General features: G+C 32.6%; 2 long non-coding RNA genes across 3 annotated transcripts in view; one reads left to right on the top strand and one right to left on the bottom strand.

The window, feature by feature from the left end:
- LOC111086806 overlaps nt 1-21164 on the bottom strand; it is an 87024-nt gene that overhangs the window by 54535 nt on the left and 11325 nt on the right. The window contains exon 1 of one of the 2 annotated variants that reach the window (XR_002611520.1): nt 16579-17189. The exons of the other annotated variant lie outside the window; for it this stretch is intronic. This is a non-coding gene — a long non-coding RNA (uncharacterized LOC111086806). Of the gene's footprint in view, nt 1-16578; nt 17190-21164 lie in introns of those variants that run through there. 2 annotated transcript variants of the gene reach the window in all.
- On the top strand, nt 5932-9579 carry LOC111086807. Its single transcript, XR_002611522.1, has 2 exons — nt 5932-6152; nt 7016-9579. It is a non-coding gene; the product is annotated as an uncharacterized LOC111086807 (long non-coding RNA).

The following is a 21164-nucleotide window of genomic DNA, read 5'->3' as shown; positions in this document are numbered from 1 at the left end:
CGCCCCCACGGCTGAAAGAGCGAGCATGTTTGGTGTGAAGGATTCGAACCCGTGACCCACAAATTGCGAGTCGAGCGCCCTAACCACCTGGTCATGAATCGAGAGTAATAAAAACAACAGATAATTTTGCACTGTGTTGAAATTCAAACTAAACCACATTCAACCCTACTTTTATTTCTCTTGGCAAATGTATACAATCTCAAAAAAAATAATCTGCTCTTGTATTTAAACTCCTGGGGAACCATTCCGTTTCCAAAGTAATCGAACTAAAATCACAGATACCAAGTATTTTTTACAGTAATTTCTTGTACTTCGTTTTTTATAGGCCCCTTTTTGAACAATATTACAAATCCCTGCATTACCTGTAGACCATAATACTCCCATAAAAATACTTATTCACTATTCTCAGTCAGTATTTTTTTTTACTATTTCTCTTAATTTTAACGCTCAAAATATGAAAAATTCCACCAACCGGCCTGGTGAGTCTCAGTATATGGCGAAAGGCCTCGTCGGCGCAGGATATGGCAGATATGGTGCGGTTAACATACTATTATTATACATACTTCTTTGCTTTCATTCATGAGTTCGTAGAATATAATCCCCCGGTGGGTCAGCGGTAAGTTTATGATCTTATAACAGATATACACCCTAACAGACCTATCTAAACCTGTACACAGATATACATCCTAATAGACCTATCTAAACCTGTACACAGATATACATCCTAGCAAACCTACTTAAACATGTGCATAGATATACATCCTAGCAGACCTACTTAAACATGTGCATAGATATACATCCTAGCAGACCTACTTAAACATGTGCATAGATATACATCCTAGCAGACCTACTTAAACATGTGCATAGATATACATCTTAGCATACCTACTTAAACATGTGCATAGATATACATCTTAGCAGACCTACTTAAACATGTGCATAGATATACATCTTAGCAGACCTACTTAAACATGTGCATAGATATACATCTTAGCAGACCTACTTAAAAATGTGCATAGATATACATCTTAGCAGACCTACTTAAACATGTGCATAGATATACATCTTAGCAGACCTATTTAAACCTGTTCACAGATGTACATCCTAGAATACCTACTTCTATTTGTCCACAGATATACATCATATCAGCTACCGCAACCTTTAAACAGAACTACAACCTATGAAACATAATGCAACTGCACACTATACAGTACAGATGGCATGATAAGGGAGCCTAGTAGGCCTAAAACAACTTGTACACATATAAAAACCTACAATCTAGCAGACGTTGCACAACCTACAAAGGACTTAGTAGATCATGTGGGTAAATGTTACACAACGTCAAATCCTAACAAAACTGTGTTGCTCTGGATCTCTACAATGTAGAGTACACAACTGTGATGCTCTGGTCTCTACAATGTAGAATTTATATCACATAATTTTACTATCCCGAAGATCATGTAGAAAATATATACGTAATGTGTCCAATACACATTTTAAAAAAGTACATTCTAAGAATCAGAATACAACCCGTGTACGGACATGTACATGTTACACAACGCTACAAGCTAGCATTTGAACACAACCGCTTCTCACATAGGATATTGTAGAAGCTATGTATGCTGAGATATATGATACAACCTATATTATTATACTCACTCAGAGTACTTTATACAGTCTTCCTTACTGAATGCACTACAGTGTTGATGACATTAATTCCCCTCCAATAATGTATCCCGTGTCCAAAAATTAAAATAAATATCTGTGCAACTAAAATACCTAACGTGACGAACAATATTTTACTGTCCGATATTTTTAAGTCAGTAAAATTATTTTTACAGTTATCAGTGCAGACAAATTATATTGTAGAGACGAATCGAATGAGATAAGGTAAAATGGAAAATAATCTGGTAAAGAGAACCAACTTTTCAAATAAACCAAAGCCCCAAAAGGTGAGTTTTTTTTACGAAAACATAATCCGCGAGAAAATCATTTCGGATAAAATATGAATAAGTCAACCTAATAGATCGCATATAGGCCTACCTTTACCCTCTAGCTGTCTAACACACTTAAACAAACTTGTACACAGCATATGAAATTAACTTATATTTAGCAGACTGAAAAATCCACCTTGTCACTAGCATGACGTAGAATAAAATCGTGTGTAAAACCTTTTGAACACAAGTCAAACAAGTTTAAGTAGCTTCTATTTTGTTGCTTTGGTAATTTTGCAGTTAATTTTAAACGCGCAACTAAATATATAAAAACCATTATATACAATAAGCATATTATTATGTGATTACAAGTTTAAATTATTTAAAGCCATGAATATTACTGTTTTTACATTCTATATAATTTGAAAATCACACACACATATTCCTGTAACCGTTAGTGCAGAAATTCTTGTATGTGTAGAGAGATATTTTCTGTTGATTCAATAGATACTCTTGCTTGAACAAATGTTTTTCCCAATGCATCCCTTGATGCACCCTTTTGGGCTGGGCTGGCTGCATTAAATTAAGTCATAACAGCCAAAAACGTTTGCTTAAATATCAAACTTTGCAGTAATGGCCTTACAGGTAATGGGATAAATACACACACATTAGCCAGCTCTCCTTACAGGTAATCGGATAAATACAAACGCGCACACACACACCTATGCATATGGAGAATATAGAAAATATATATTCAAATTTGACCTTATATTATAGTCGTGGGCAAAAACTTGCCTTTAACTAAAGTATTATAGTTTTGTTCAACTCTTCCTTCTTCCTGTTCTCTAGTTGATAACTAAAGTTTGATTCACGGTATTTGTTTGAGCACATAAGTTACGATGGATATTAAAACAACCAATCTCCGTTAGTGTAAGTAGACAAGTTATATACTTCCGATAAGTTTGATTGGCTGGTTGTTTTATGGGGCTTATCTGCCGTGTCCACCGCGGGGAATCGAGCCTCGGATTTTATCATTGTAAGTCAGTAGACTGACCACTGTCCCATCTGAGCACCTTTCCATAAGTACAGCGTAGGAAAATTTTTAAACAGTATTACATACGTCAATGACGAGAGACGTACGGATTATAATTTGTAGCCAAGGCTTTCACAATTATACACCCGACTTACACCGAGCACTTTTTGTTTATTATGTTCCTAACAAAAGCATCGGAGGTTCAAAAATAAACTGTAAAAATCTCGTTACAACCTAGAATATTGTAATCCTTTTTTTATGTACAATTTGGCTTCAATATTTCAAAATGCTTTGCTTTTTTGTTTCTGATATATGTAGCTTATTTACTTTTGACGGTCTTTGTGTAGCCTTGCGCAAAAAAGTTCTAAATACAATAAAACAGAAACTAATTCCTCTATATTGTAAGATTGTGCTTGGTTTACGAACAGAATAACCCTGGCGGTTCATGTGACGCAAATTTCTACCATATGTCATTTAAATCTTAATTTAAACACGGAAATAACGCCACATAGCAACAAAACATACAACTTCATGTTAAAGAACGGATTACTTACGGAAATACTTCATCGGTGTGCGTTGCACTGATCCTATTTCTGCGACTGAAAAACAATGCGGATAACGTTGTGGGAGCACAAATAAAATTCAAATTTCAAAATAAATGATCTTTTAACAGTTAACGACGAAAATCTTTAACTGGCACTCTGTGCAAAGCTGTACTAAAAATCTGACAGACTCAGGAAATCATAAGTATAACATTCTGTAGAACTGAATTGTGATATCGATTTGGAGTTGTTTTTTTTTATCTTCTAAGTGTCACTTGATATAATAAGTACGTGTTAAATCAAACTTGAGAGAGTTTCAAAAAAGAGTCAAAGTGAGAAAACATAGACCATTAAAAAAAAAGCACGAGAATTAAAAAATAAAAGAGTCCCTTGTTCTGGAACACTTTGTTTGGCTCTTTATTACTTGTTTGTTTTCGTAGATCGTGATTTTGACGATAGTCAAGTGAGTAATTTTACTAATGTAAAAATAAATAAACTTGTCTTTTCAAGTTGGAAGAAAAGTGACTTTGTTACATGTTCAGCAACAAAAAAAGATCATATTTAGCTCTAATAAATTCATGACTATTAAAGTATTTACCACAAATAGTACAGAGTATTTTCTGAGATCTGTATTCGTCTTTCTCTGACATAATACATAGGAAAAGATAAACTAGGAGAGTAGGATTGTCTTAATTGGCACCATAAAATGTCACTAAATGTGTATGTTTGTTTGTTACGGATTTCGCGCAAAGCTGCACGAGGGTTATCTGCGCTAGCCGTCTCTAAGTTAGCAGTGTAAGACTAGAGAGAAAGCAGCTAGTCATCACCACCCACCGTCAACTCTTGGGCTACTTTTTTACCAACGAATAGTGGGATTGATCATCACATTATAACGCCCCCACGGCTGAAAGGGCGAGCATGTTTGGTGTGACGGGGATTCGAACCCGCGACCCTCAGATTGCGAGTCGAGCGCCCTAACCACCTGGCCATGCCGAGCCCGGACAAATCTAAATCTCCTAAACTGGCCGAACCTTGTGGCGTAATATTGGATTTATGATTGAAAATATCGTTAACAGCGAGAATATATAGTCTAATCATTACAGGTTTTAATATTCTTGTCTGCTGATTTATGATATTATGTACTTCTAGTCAATTTCTTATGTATCACTGGCTTCATTGATTTAAAAAATTACTTTGTAGTTCTGATATACGTAGCTTGCATAGTTTTGATGAAAAATTGTCATTATTCCCAATCCCAGAGTTACAAAAAATTCAACAACCGTCTAATATAGATTATGGGTTTAAAGGTTCTACAGAATATCATAATATTTTTAAAACTTTCACGCCTGTACTGTAACTTCCGAACAATTATTTAATGGACCACTGTGCTATAACGACTTCCTATGGGTTAGCGGCAAGTTTATGGGCTACAACGCTAAAATCCTAGGTTTGATTCCCAGCGATGGATATAGAGTAGGTAGTCCATAGTGTAGCTTTTCGCTTAAAAACTCACGTTATTTTAAAGTCCTAATATAATTAATGCTGGCTTTATAACAGTTTTTTTCATATATTATGGCACTTCGTCGTAGAGTAAGTTACGTTATTTCTTTAAATTACTTTAATCGTCATCGACTCAATTTTCGGAAAACGTAACTTAATAATAAAGCACAACACAAATGTGATAATAGGAAGCATTTATTAAAATTTGGTATGGAGGTTTGTTGGGTCCCTGGGAAGATACATAAAAATTTTCAGTTTTTCATTTTGCGTTTTGCAGTTTTTATGGGAGTTGTTGCGTTTTTTACCACCACTTTGCCCCCTGTTGATGGATCTTCACCGAATTTGGCATAAAAGTTTATTGGGTCCATGTAGAGGTACATGCAAATTTGCAGTTTCACATTTTGTGTTTTGCAGTTTTCATGGGCGTTTTTTTTACAATTTTCTGTAAGAGAAGCAACTTTTCATGTCCTAAGATAGCCTTTCATTAATCATGAATTTACTTAACTTCCGCCCAGAGAATGGGTATTCCAGCTAGCAGTAAATAATTTTTCTTTTTATTGGATTTAACTTGATTGTATGTTATTTACAGAATCGGTATTCTTGATATTTATAGCACGATTCTTCTATTAATTTAATTTGTAATTACTTATTATGCAACTTAATGATCTTTTTTTTATTTATTTTTATGCGCTATCGGTACTGTCTTCTGCTGAACTCTAGTGGTCAGCGGCATGGTTATTTATCTCGGGTTTTACGAAGAAATATTTTAAATTAAGAAGCGCGTTAAAATGTTGTAAAGTATAACCGTTAATCATATCTGTTTAAAAACTTCCTTTGTAACCGTACGAGTAAGTTAGTAAATTATATTGTTGGTAACCTAATCTAAAGTTCAAAGTACATGTACATTAACGAACGAGAATACAATGCCTAGAAAAGTTACGACTTCGAGAGACATGTTTGGATTGCTTGGTTGTCAAGAGTGAGAAGTAATATGAATATAACAAAGCTAGACGGGTACGTTATTGAATGTTAAAAAAATTGTTTAGAAAAATAACCATAGTACGTAAGCTGTAGTTCTGGAACTGAAAGTCAGTTACATTAACCCTACGACAGTATATGAAAACAGAAAACCATTGATGATTGGTAAGTGAGACTTACTCTGTTCTTTCTTTCGTATTGCTTTCGTTGAAAGTGTCGGTAGGAATGTTTAACAAATTAATGTTGATCAGTTTTAATTTATTATTACACTTCTGTTATAAAGATTATTGGGTACCTAACTGATGAAACAATGAATTATTATCTTTATAAGTAGAATAGTAATAACAGTATATTTGGATAGCTATACTTGATGCGGTTTATTATTATTGTTTAACTATATAACTTGTGTTTACTAATTTTAGCGGAAGTTTATATCAATTAACTCTCAGGCCTGTCTAATATAACGTAATTTCACACTTTATATGATACTCATTACACTGTCAGGCCTGTCTAATTACAGCTTAAACGTGGTTTTCACACTTTATGTTATACTTATCGTACTGTGAATGTGAGGCCTACCTAATGAACAGACATTTTAAACTTTACGTACTTATCCGACCGTCAGGCCTATCTAAAGGAAATTTTACATTTTATGCATTTATTACTCTGTTGGGCTTACGTTTATTAGATTTTTACTAGTAAAGAAATAATTGTAGGTTCGAACATTTTGCATACTCTTTCTTTTCATCTAAAGAGTTTATGTGCTGAATTAAACTTTTGCATATTACTAAATTCCTTAAGACAAATTAATTATATATTTATATAATCTTTAAAGACCAAGGATACACTTGCTGAAAAAAGTTACTTTATGACATCTCCAAACCAAAAACCTGGACAAAAGACTTGAAAATTTAAGCCTTTCAAGCTAAGAAGTGTAAGGAATGGACGAAAGAATCATATACTTATTATATCTTCCAGGTGAAGAAGTGTAAACATTTGACGAAGGATTTAATATTTGTATTTTCCAGGCTAAGAAGTGGAAGGAATGGGCGAAGTATAAAAAACGTTGTTACTCGACGAAAGCTATAAACAACTATAAAGTTTTCTAATGTAAGAAATTTAGATATTGAAAGAACGAAAATGGAGTCATATTTCCAAAGCTAGTATATGTTCTTGAATATAGTTTTACACATTTGTAACCTACTAAAGACCATGGACAGTTTTAAATGTTTACATTATATTTAAAGTCAAGAAAGAGAGGCGTCGCTAGGCCCTGGCACGTGGGGCCCGTGCCCCAATTCTATTTCATAGTGCCTCGAATCCGCAGTTGGTGTCAGAATAGAAAACCATGATCGATACCATATTGACACGCTGAAAATTCCCGCATCTTTGGGCCCGAACCCCGAATCTTTTAAACACCTAGCGACGCCACTGTCAAAAAATATAGGTTCTTGGTCATAATTTTGCATGTTTGTAATGTATTAAATACCAAGGAATATAAGTGTTTCAAGACAGTTTTAAATGTTTACATTTTATTTAAGGTCAGGGGAATATAAGCTTTTAAATGTAGTTTTACATGTTTATAATGTACTAAAAACCGAGGAATGTGGATGTTTAAAGATAGTTTTAAATGTTTACATTGTATTTAAGGTCAAGGAAGAAGAAACTTTGCAATGTTAATAATACTTCCAGAAAATAATGTTTTAGTATTAATAATACATTCAAGAACAGGGAATGTATGAAGAAGATTAACATTTTACTTATTCATATCTTCAACACAAAAAGGGTGTAGATACTAGAAAACAAGTTGTAGGTATTTATGATACTTTCAAAACCAGAATATGTAGATAGAGAAGAATTTTTTTTATCTTTTTTAATCCTTCACATAGAACTGGTGTCAATAGTAGCTTTGAATATATTCTGTGGCTTCTAGGATAAGAAATGTTGAAGAACGAAATTTTTTTATGTCCATTATACATTCACAGAGAAAATATTTGATATTGAACGAAAGTGTACACATTTATTTTTCCTTTAAAGGCATGAAGTGTTGTTAGAAAAAATTGTACACACTTGTAATACGTCCAAAGAAAATGAATATTGTAGGAGAAAAACATTTTAAAGCTCTTTCTTTTAATATCCTTGGTGAACAAAAGTTTCTCATATTAATTATGATCTAACGTATGAGAGTTTTCGTGTAAAATACACAACAATTATTAAAAAATAAATAAAACTTCTAATATTCTAAACGTCCAAAAATCGTGCATTAATTATGATCTGACGTATGAGAGTTTTCGTGTAAAATACACAACAATTATTAAAAAATAAATAAAACTTCTAATATTCTAAACGTCCAAAAATCGTGCTTTCAGGCATGAAACTTGAGAGCTATAACTTAGAGTTTCATCGGGAATTATTAGTTTAAATTTTTGCAGTCAGAAATTTTTCTTGTTTTTAGGATAAGTAAATGTGTTTTAAGATTTTTTTATCAGTATTTTGATATATCATGTTTTACGTTCTGGTAGTCCATAAAGGAATAAGTGACAAAGACGAACGCTGGAAAATTTCTTGTATGTTATATTAATACAAAAGCTTGCCAGACACTTGCTAAACCACTTGAGACGGATATTTAACTTGAATTGTTCTTAAAACGAGTAAGCTCAAATCGAAATTAGGGTAAAATATTGGTCTGATATTCAAATAGAAAAATGGACATCTGGAAGTCCTGTGAACGAACTCGTAAGGTGTTTCGGCGTACACTAATTTCGATATAATAGAGTGAGGCCTGAAAGGTACGTAGCGTAGCGTTCTCAAAATAAGTTTAGATAGACTATGAACGTAATTTCATTTTTTTTCCATTGTGTACACTTAAGTGGTCTTTTTATCCAAAACTTTCTTACTGGCGAATAATTCAAAGTTGTAAAAACAGCTAACTTGATACAAATGAAACAAAACTGTAGTTTAATAACAACCTTGTACACTTCCAAGTACCAGAACAATTAATCAAGAAGAATATAATATCGACACTACTGACTCTACGGTAATGTTGGTGATATATAAAGGGAACCTGCATCCAGTTTATATGTAACTAAAACGTTTGTCCAATTTGTATTGATATATAGATAAGTGTGATCAGTTTGTATTGAAATATAGATAAAACCTGTATCCAGCTTGTGCTGATATATAAATAAAATCTTTTGTCCACTTTGTACTGATATGTAACTAAAACGTGAATCCAATTTGTATTAATATATAGATAAAACCTGTGTTCAGTTTCTATTGATATATAGCTAAAACCTGTGTCCAATTTGTATTGATATATAGATAAAACCTGTGTTCAGTTTCTATTGATATATAGCTAAAACCTTTGTCCAATTTGTATTGATATATAGATAAAACCTGTGTTCAGTTTCAGTTGATATATAGCTAAAACCTATGTTCAATTTCTATTGATATATAGCTGAAACCTGTGTTAAATCTGTACTTATAAGTTACTAAAACCATTTTGTATTAATATAGGACTAAACTTGTGTCCACATACTGGTGTCCTGTGTGTATAGTGATATGTAACATATATTAGTGTCCAGTCTATACAGTGATATATAACAAAAAGATGTGGCCATTTTGTAATGATTTATATCGCAAACTTGTGTTTAATTTATATTGATATAATAACAGAAGAATTCTGGATGTGAATTAAGAAATGTAACCCAAAACGTATTGTTTTCTGAGAGACAACAATACTGTTGTATTTGGGTATAATACCAAGTTGCTTATTTTTACATTTTAGCGAATTACAATAGTATCCATCTCCTTTGTAATATTTTTGTTGTATATGTTGTCTTCAAGTTGATTTATTTCAAATAGAAAAAAATATGATTCAACACTTTCTCTTTACAAATAAAACATTTTATGTTATCTTTCCACACAAGCAACCAACACATGGTGTGACAATGTAATAGATATTATTAATATAGGTAGTTCTAAAGACACGTTAGTCCAAGGTAAAAAGAAACTGAAACTCGTGCCAAACAAAATATAGAATATGAGATCGATTCATCTCTTGACAACATAACATACATGCTTGATATTTATGCTCTCTTTGTGTCGTCTCTGATCTACACAAAAATGTATACAAATTCTCAATATTTTGTATAATAACATAACATTTGATGGTGTTTATAAAACAAGCAAATTTTGTTTGTTTTAGTCTAATATTTCGTCGTGATATGGTATCGGCTACTGCCACAAAAATAGAATTATTCTCTCGCTTCTCTCTCTTCGCCTTTCTACATAAGTAATTTAAATCCGATTTTTGTCCGAAAAGAAAATTTAAAATATATACGTTTTACTAAGATATTGAAATTCAGGAACTTATTGTTGGAGATAAAAAAAATTTATTAATTGTGCAAACATTTAAATTGGATCAATGAATATACTAAAGATTCGAATAGCGTAGGCGAAAGGGATAATAAACAATTAATAAACAGAAAGTGAAACTCATGGGTTTCTTTGAATAAACTTTTATTTTTAGATGCCGGACAAATAAAACCTAGTGGAACATTCTATATTTGTTCATGCAATACTTTTGTATGTCCAGTATTTCGTACGCATATTCAACAATATACATAAATTAATACAAAACATGTATTTCAGTAAGAAATTGCCTAAATATTGGAAATATTTGAATCTGTATTTGTTTGTTTCTTCTTAAGCACAAAGCTACAGAAAAAAAGGATATCAGTGCCCTTCCCACTGAGTATCCAAACTCGATTTTTAGCATTATAAGCCCACAGTTTTACCGCTGAGCCACCTGGGGGGAGAGGGGGTCATTGAATTTTTATATGATAATCAATTTCGGTATATATGATCGGCATGTCTGTGAATTGTTTAAGGCTTAAGATTGTAAAGTTCCAAATAAATATTTTCACTTACATGTACGTAAACAGCCAAGTCAATAATCTGACGAAACTTAATTTTACATTTTATCTCAGATATTTAGTAATATATTATAAAACTATTACCTTATTTAGCCCAAGTCTAGACAACTTTGTCGACTGTTATTAAACGATTCAGTGAAAAAAGTTCAATGGGCCATTAATTTAAAGTAGGCGGACGTGTATTAGTTTTGTTTTACATCCAAAGATTTTAACGTACGGGAGTTTATAAAAAAGAAATTAAGCTTAAAAAAACCCAGTATCTTTTATCCGAGAGATAAGTGAATGAACATAAAGTGCTATTTACAACATTTTAACAATAAAACTACAGTAACTGATTAAAATACAACAATTATATTACACAGTAATAAAATAAATTATATATGTTAGGACATAAATTTCAGACAGGTAAAACTAAAGTGACCGGGTTCGTATGACAGTATTTCGTTATTTATGGGCTTTCAATGACGTTTTTGTCACTACTAATTAAATTGATTCCGGTATGAATGCTTCTCACGAGAACAGCCATTTCCATGCCAAATAATGATCAAAAATTGATCGTGAAAAAAAAAAAACAATTACTATGTGCCATACTATTCACAATTCAACTATGTGTGAGAATCTGTCTTGACAAGGAAAACAAGCAAACAGTTGCGGAATGTGGTGTACGTTTACTTTTTATTATGTAAGTTGGAAATACTTTTGCTAATTTTCAAGGAAAATATAAATCAGCTAAACGCAAGCACAATTTAAATTTCGAAACAAACAATATTTATGTCCAAGTCACGCATAAATATATATATAAGTAACAGCTACTTTCCTAAAGGTATACGACGCTAGACGCCGGGACTCGGGGCCGTGTCCCGATTCTATTTGAAAGTGTCCCGAATCCCAGTTGGTGTCTCGAAAAATCAGAGTAGAAAACCTTAATCGATATCATATTGAAATTCCGCAAATTCCCACACCTTTGGGCCCGAGTTCTGAATCTTTTAAGTACCTAGCGATGCCTCTGCTTCGCTATAACACAAGCACTGTCTGTATGTTGGGTTTCGTCTAAATTGCGATATAAAGAAACATATTAAACCATTAAATCATGCTTTTTGCGACTTACTAAAGGAAAATATAATAAGACCGTTATATACGTTTCCAGATAATAAAGTTTGGAATTAATATGAAAAAAATGTTGTTGTAATTTTATAACGCTAGTAAAGTGTTTCGAACTTAGATTATTAAGACTATGATATGCTCAGAAGGTTAATTTATCGACGACAAGTACAATGCTTTGTAGTACGTCATGGTTAGGCCTACCCGTCTGTTTTCTGTATTGCCAGCACAAGTAGCGGCACGACTTTGGTTCAAAACATGAAAAAGCGATATGAATTGTGTAAACATTTTACATACTACGTGGATAGAGTTTATGTAATCTAGACTTGTGAATCTTAAGTTTTAAACTACTGTGCTGAACTTACTGAATCGTGTACTGTCTGATCCTTCAGTGATAGGACAAAAATTGTTTTGCGATAACGATCGTTAATTCTACAAACTAAACATTTTGAATAATTGAGGCTTACAGATTAAAAGACATACAAAAACTGTGGTCTACCAAATAATATACAACGAACAGTTTGATTTTAGCTACAATCCATATTACAATTTGAGGTCTGCTGGTTAAAAGAAAACAAGTTTTTACTGAGTACTAAAGTTTTATTGTATTGAGAAGTTTGTATTTACGATTAGTTATTTAGAATACGATAATCATGACAAAGATATAATAATTCTTTTTTATATACGTATTCTAATTATTTGTTTAGCTGTTTTAAATAATATAAATAAAAACTTTAAATTGTCAAAAATTATTGCATAAATATTTACTGAATTTTATGTTTACAAACTTAACGTTTTATTTTGAGCATTAACTAGTTTGTCGTATAAAATTGAAATAAAGCATTAGCTATAACTTATTTTTGTATTATCAAATTTAAGTACCTTGCTAAAAACATACTACATTACCCGATATACGTTTAACCCTGGATATACATAAATATATACTAATTTAGAATTATTGAAGCTTTTGCAAATAAGTGCAAATTTTACACGTTACCTATTATATAGGAATTGAGATATCGTAACATCTGACATCTACAACTTGAATAAATAAAAGTCAATGAAAAATTTAAAAAACCGAGGTTAAATGGTATATCCCAGTTAAGGAAATATTTTATTTATATTTAATGCAGTTAGCCCATACCAAAAATTTTTTCTGGTGTCGCTAAGAAACTTGTAAGCTAGCGTCTTTAAATTTTGCCTCTTTTTCATCCTAGCGTTATGTTTCTGATTGACTTGAGTGTAAAGAACCGTACATCTGTTAACTCTAAATGTAAACATAAGATTTAAGTATTTTCCTGTGCATGTAACATGTATTTGCAAAGAAGCTTAGGATTCTTATAAACATGCTGTTATCATTTAACTATTTCTCTTTAGGCCTAGGGACGCTATAAACAACAATTTAGGGCTATATAGTATCTAACATGCGGGTTATCTTCGATAACGTTACATATAAAATAAAGACTAGGAATGATTTTCTCGAGTACAGTATTAAGAAATGCTTTTATGTATTCATACACGCGACTTATATATAAAATGAAATGATTGTATATTGGATCTGGCGAATTAGCATAATGACCAACACTTTATTTAGTATTGCAATTTTTAATCACTGGTATGAGATTTACAGGCCTGTTTAAAAAGTTTTAGTGCTGTACTTTACGAGCAACTATTTAGAAACATTGCTTTGGAATCTTTCGACCTCTTCAAGCTGCACATATTTCTCAAATATTATAAATTTCCCTGGTGTAATAATGTTTTAGATTATATTTAAGTTTTTATTATTATCATTAGAGGAACACTTTGATCGGTCTACTATGTATTTATATAGCCAGAGTTTTAAAGTAGTTAAAGTACAGTAATGCTTTAAATCATATTGAAATATATTTTTAATCAATGTTTAAAATTCAGTCAGAACAACTAAATTTAACCAAACCCTTCTAGCAACTTGGAGATTTTAAAATCGTTCAAGTGGTAATAAAATAAAACGTATATGATGTTGGAAAAGTATTGGTTGGAGCTTTGAAAGTAACTAAGTTAGTGACGTCCGTTACAAAAACTTAGTTTTATGTGTGTGTGTGTTACATTAATGAGAAATATCCAACCTTAAAAATAAGCAAAGAAAAAATATTTTTTGGCCTTTCATGAAGTTAGCTTTCGGCATAGATTATGTACTTAAACATTCAACAGCTTTCTTTCTTCTTTTGTTTTTCATATTCACGAGATATTTTTTAAATATGGACAAGAAGTCTATTAGATCAACATAGTATATCATAAAAACAAGGGAAACACACACTCGTGAAAACAAGAGAGACGGATGTTCAGATTAAGAACCAAAATCAAGGACATGTCTTTGACTTGTGTGTCCTGTGGTTGTGGTGTTGAAAGTGTGAGATAGGAGATCTAATGAGAAGACAACTGTTCTTTTAGTGACTCGTAAATGTAATTCTAAGAACGTACTAGTGAAAGTAAAGAACAGTGTTTAACAATATGTCAATCACACTATGTATTCTATACCTGGGACTCATCAGGCCTGTTGGGATGCAACAGACACGGTATAGTATCCAACTGCATGAAAGGTTGAACATCGAATATTATGCGTGAATTAGGTTAAGTTGGTGAAGTGTAATTTTATATATTAGTCATAAATTCAGACGATATATAAGCTGTACCTTTCGGTCCAAACTATTATACACACACACCCTCATACTCGTAAAAGAACAACATAATGCTTGCTGAACTCTAAAGCACGTTTTAAGTTATAGCATATTAATAAGGAAAAAAAAAACGCGTAACCCAAAAACTTCATTTGAAAGGTCAATATGTAACAAAAGACCCACGACTAAATCTTACAGATCAAAATTAATGATAGATTTATTTAAAAAACAATACTAAAAGTATGATAATAAACGGGTGTTGACCTAACACGTTACATTTAATATAGCTTATCCTAAAAGATTTACCGTGCAAGCTAAAACTGTATTTTTCAACATGTTTCCGTACTTGTGAAATGTATGATTATATTGAGAGCTATTTATTGTGATCCTTTTTAGTTAAAAAATAATCAGTCAAACCAGGATCGTAGTCGAAAGGCTACCATACTATTCTAAAAGGTCTACTTACTGTCTTTTGATTTTTTTAAAAATAAACACTTGACTCTCATTTAGGCTAAAGTAAAACGTTTAATCCCCTCCCCCTGTAATTCTGGCTACGCCTCTGAGTTTACCTACAACACAACAGTACATTAAATATGATAAATAGAAATGATTGAGTCTCCTGTAATTCAATAGACAGTAGCTCCAACCATTTTATGCATAAATATGGTCTAGTATTAGCTAAAAAAGGTGAATACAAAAAAGGAACACCCCCTCCCCCAATTATTTCTTGGCTATTAGAATTTCAAAACTATATATAGTGGTCTTACAATGAGACATAACATCCAATAACGTAGATGATTGCTTGGTTGCGAGTGGTGAGAATACATATTCAAATCTAATCACTAAGGAGCAAAATATTCCCCCAGCCCCACCATGTTTTTTCAGTCCCTCTGTGGGACAGCGGTAAGTTTACGGACGTACAACGCTAAAATCCGGGGTTACATTCCCCGCGGTAGACACAGCAGATAGCCCTAACGTGGCCTTGCTCTAAAACAAGAAAACCACCATCCTCCCAAGATGGCGTCTGTTTATATAATTACTGTGACTCATATTTGACTTCAAAATATGAGAGTAAAATAGGTTTTTAACATTGCTATGTTAGAATTGAAATTAGAAGAAGACATCAGCTTGTATTCGAGAATTTAGTTTTACTACCATGGTTGCCGTTAGCTTTGTAATAATTATGCATTTTTGTCCGAATAACTGGAGTTCATAGATATCAGTTTTTAATGAATTAGTTACGACAAAAAATAAATTTTATATTTGAAGCTTAATGAATTCAAATCAACTAAATAATTTATCATACTTGTTCGGTCTCATTCGTCGCAAATACCTTTACAAAGTTCGTTGGGTAGCTTTCAATATACAGTTGAGGGCGCTGTACTACCACCGTTTCAATTACTCTATAGTTTTGTTTGTTTGTCGTTAAGCGCAAAGCTATACAATAGGCTATCTGTGCTGTGCCCACCACGAATATCGTAACCCTGTTTGAGCCCTCGGACTTGCCGCTGAACCACTAGAGAGCATTTTCTCTGTATGTTTACTTATTTCTTTTTAGAAGATTCGGCAATACTTCTTTGTATTCATTTTATTTCCTGAAACAATGAGATGGCAGTGAAAAACAAATTGAATGTTTTTAGCTTATTATATAGACAATAAGACTGTTGTTATTTCGAAATACGCCACTTTGTCACCTACGGAGCTCGTGAATATAAATTATAAACGTTATATGTATGGAAAATTTTCTTTTACTTGGTCATTTAAGTACGATTCAGCAACACACTAAATATTGACGAAGCTAAACCTAAGTTTAAAATAGTCATTAAATAAAAAGGGTTTTAGAAACAAAACACACCTCTTCTCGAGAGGAAGCAAAAAGATTGTTTAGCTCTATACCTTTCACAGCTGCTCATGGATGGATACAAGGGTTCAGCATGATTGTTGGCTTCCCCATTGAGCTCTCACGAATTGTTTGTGAAGTTTCCGCTTTTGGTTTCATTAAGCTTGCTTGAAAATAGTGAATCTAGAACTAAGTAGACATCGGCTCTCTCAATTTAAAAGGACATTAAATACTCATGTTTATCTGGTAGGACTCGACTTCGACCATATAACCAACAGGACTAAAACATCTTATAGTTTCAGGTGGAATGGCCGCCACGCCGGCCGTTCAACGTCGACGGCCTGGTTTTATCGTCTAGACAGGCTCAACCCTTTGAACCCAGGTCTGAGCAGCCTGTTGTTGAGCAAGCTACACGTAGAGGCGGTTCCCTGCTAGACGAGCGCTTTCCGAGCTTGCAAAATAAGAAAAGTAATGTATTTACGCCGATTGTTTAGCTTGAAAGACGCGGAGTGGGCAACTAAGCAGTGGTAGCTTAGTTTAGTCGCGAACTGGCCGTGATTTATCTAGGGTTATCTCTACTTGAAATGGCAAATATTTGTTACCATTTTACTACCAGACTTGACCGGTCTTTGGGACCGTGATCTGACGTAAGCTCGGAATGCACTTACAGCTGTATTTTCTAAACATGGACCACCTCTCATACTTTACAGCTGCAGTGTATTCAGAGTAGAAAACTTGAAAATGAACACTCACTAAGGCTTGGGTCTCGTCATTGTAAGAACTGGTTTTTACAGTGTCATTGGGTAAGATAGCTATCATAGATTTTAGTGTTAAAAAGGACTTTTGGAGCTTCAGTGCTAATACTACACATTGTAATTGATTTTTAAACCTGCTGAAAACTACGGTCATGTTTCACGTAGTACGTTTAACTTTTTTACGTGTTTTTGTGACTGTCTGAGCTATTGAAAAAGTTAAGACTCTTGCCCGACAAAACGCAAGTAACCTTATCATTAAAAACTGGCTACATTTTCAGACATATATATATATATAAAAGAAAAGAAAGTAAAACTGGTTCTTCACACACACAAAACATGAGTTCATTTTCGCTTTATAATATAATATTTTAGCAAAAGAAATGACTGGACATTTTGATGAGTTCTTTAAAAGAGACTAATAATACATTCATCTCGTTTCTAACTGAGAAAAAGATAGGAGGCCTAACAAGACGGCAAATATGGCTGGATGTTTGGTGCTATGAATAATAAAGAAAAAAGACACGCGAAATAGAAGTAAAAACCGTAACACGATTGTCACTTTACGTTCTTTACAAGTACGTATTTGACAAAAATTTGACTTTAAGTTGTGCACAATATATGGACCATATACAGTAGCTTTTAATGGATTTATATGTTTGGAATTAAGCACAAAGCTACACAATGGGCTATCTGTGCTCTGCCCACCACGGGTATCGAGACCCGGTTTCTTGCGTTTTAAGTCCGTAGACATGCCGCTGTGCCACTGGGGGGGGGGGCGCTTTTAATGGAAGTAATATTTGTATAAACTTACTTTATTTGAAAAGTTATTATAAATCCTCAACCACTTTTTTTTGCGACTTTTTCTTTAATTAATGTACAAGCTTTCATTAATTTAGCGATGATTTACGGATTGACACATCGCAAGTTTTCAACTATATACGATGTCTATGATTTTCAGAAATAGACAGTAATTTTATTCTTGTTTAGCGTAATAAAACATTATTGCTGTTTTCTTAGTGCAAAGCTACACAATAGGCTAGCTGCATTCTGTCAACTACGGGAATCAGGCCCCGGATTTTAGTGTTGTAAGTTCTTAAGCTTACTGCTGACTTACCGGAGGACATTAAAACATGGTTAGTTTATTATTGGTCGTAATAAATTTCATAAAAAATAAAGTAAAACTCACTCTATACAACAAGTTTGGCAGAATGTAAGCAAGTTTAGATAAAATATCAATTGTAAGGGTTTGACATTTTTTGGTTAATAACCAGTCTGTAATGTCTTTTTGGATAAAATTATCTTTCTTAGCGTTGCTATTTCTACCCCAAAAAAACACTTTTTTTATTTTTGAATAATTATAATACTTATTCACGAAAAGAATAAACAAATTTACTTAGTTTGCTACTTTGTGGACTGGCTTTATATCCTTTATGAAATAAGATTCGTAAAATTTCTAATAAACTACGAGGAAAGAAAATATTAAACTTTATATAAAAAATATATGCATATTAAATTTGTTATATAGGACTTGTAAACGAGTAAGCCAGAGTTTGCAGTTTTCATCATATCTTTAATCTAATAAAAAATGATGTATTGGATGATATTTTGTTTTTTATACACAAAATACTGTTATGTATTAATACAAGGTACCCCAACAGTACACTTGTACTATATTGTTGTTGTTTTTCATTTAACTTGCAATTTAGTGACCAACAAAGTGAAAAAAAACGGAGACCAATATAATAAATTGGCAAATAAAAACTGAAAAAGTTACGTATGAATAGTACAATACAATTGGGGGGGAAAAAAACTTACTTGTAAAAAATAAACAACAACAGATACAAAACACTGTACATTTTAGACACTACCTAATTAAGAGACTTGCATGTTGACGTAATTTCAAAATCAATTTACAGTGTTATTCCATCCGCAATTTTTTTTATTTTTGGCAAGTAACATATTTTAAAAATATAATGGAATTGTTTACTAAACGCAATGCTGTAGAGTAAAACGTTTAAGGCTTAAGAAGCAAACAGGCTTAGTAGGCCTAACAAATGTGTACCTACTCGCTGTTGACTCATATTTCATCATCTCTCACAAGTATAGTATTAATTCTTTGTTCGTTGATGAACCATTTCGTACCTTATAGAGCATTTGATGAGTGGATTATTCACGAGAAAACAGAATGTATCCATTTGTTTTGGAGAAAGTTTTGCGAAGGTTATTAAATAACGTATTAAATAATAATAATGAAAAAGTATATGAAGTTGTATAATTACTCGGAAACTTTCGTGTCATGGTACACTGGTTATTTACAGTCCAGAAAGTATCTTTTTTAATTATAGGTTCCTAATAAAGATAACAGACCCAACATTCTAGTATTATGTGTATTTTCAATATTTCAGTGAACTTTAGCACATGGTAACATATGACTTATTATAAAGACCGTTTTCTTGCTGCACTTAGTAATAATATATGTTAGTTGTTTTTTAAATAACCGATGTAATTTACAAATTATCATCTTTTTTATATTGCGAGTACAAAACTGGCATATGTACAAAAGCTTTTTAATAATTTCCATAAATATTTCATAATTGCTGCTACAACGTAAAGGGGGCGTTCTAATTATAAATATTTTATTAGAATAGAAATAAAGTACTGAATTAATGTATTAAAATATTTCTGTTTATTAAGTGTTGTTTTACCCCTAAAACAAAAACCATATGTTCTCTTCATGTGTAAGTTATACACAAAAGCCAGAATAAATTTGTAAATACGAGTGAGTGTTTTTGAAAACAGTTTTATTTTAAATTGAGTCACATTACATTTTTAGGGCCTAAATAAATTAGGTAAATCATGTTTTTATGTAAGATACGATTAAAGTTTTCAAGGAAATAAAAATTCTGCAAGTTTAAATGATAACACTTTCTGTTCTGTCATATCTTACCATTCGGAAGACAAGCAAGACAGAAAAGGCAATCATTTTAATACGGGGGTAGAAAAACAAATGTTTCTGAGTCTGTTTAATTTTTTATTTCATTTTTCGTACATATAACATACAAGAGTTATTAAGCTAATTATTATAGCTTTCTAATTTCATTTTTGTTGGAAATTAAATTATGCGGATATTTGTTAATACATATATTTGTCAACATTGAGTTTTCCTTCACAAATATAAACTCGATACTTTGCTCAGATAAGTACTAAAAAACAACCTCGGTATTTGAGAAGGAAATAAAATAAACAAAACCTCATGACGTCTTTAATACGTCATATACAAGTATTACCATTGGTCCTCATTCTTAAAAAGAGGTTCTTAAATTCAGTAATTTATATGTCTCCAAAAATATGTAATATTCAGTCTTCAAATATAAAGTATTTTTTAGGCTTTCGGTAAACTGTCACATTTCAGAAGGATGAGCCTAACGTGTGGGAAGTTTCGTCCGTGCGGTCAAATGTTGGAATTCCAGGCACAAACTATGGCTAAATCATGCACGAATGACCATTAAATTAGATACATTTAGCATTCTCTAGCTTATTATAACCAGAGTTTCGTTTAGGGTGTACGCAGAACATAGGTGTTCACACACATCAGCCACCCTCCTTACAGGTAATCGGATAATCACACACACATCAGCCAGCCCTGGGATAAATACACACACACACATCAGCCAGCCCTCCTTATAGGTAATCGGATAAACACACACATCAGCCAGCCCTCCTTATAGATAATCGGATAACTACACACACACATCAGCCAGCCCTCCTTACAGGCAATTGGATAAACACATACGCACGACACACACATCAGCCAGCCCTCCTTATAGGTAATTTATCCAATTGCCTGTAAGGAGAGCTGGCTGGTGTGTGTGTGTGCGTGTATATAT

This window comes from Limulus polyphemus, unplaced genomic scaffold (assembly GCF_000517525.1).
Source record: "Limulus polyphemus unplaced genomic scaffold, Limulus_polyphemus-2.1.2 Scaffold1447, whole genome shotgun sequence".
Lineage (NCBI taxonomy): Eukaryota > Metazoa > Arthropoda > Merostomata > Xiphosura > Limulidae > Limulus > Limulus polyphemus.
Note: the sequence above shows the minus strand (reverse complement) of the source record. Positions and strands in the feature narration are given on the sequence as shown.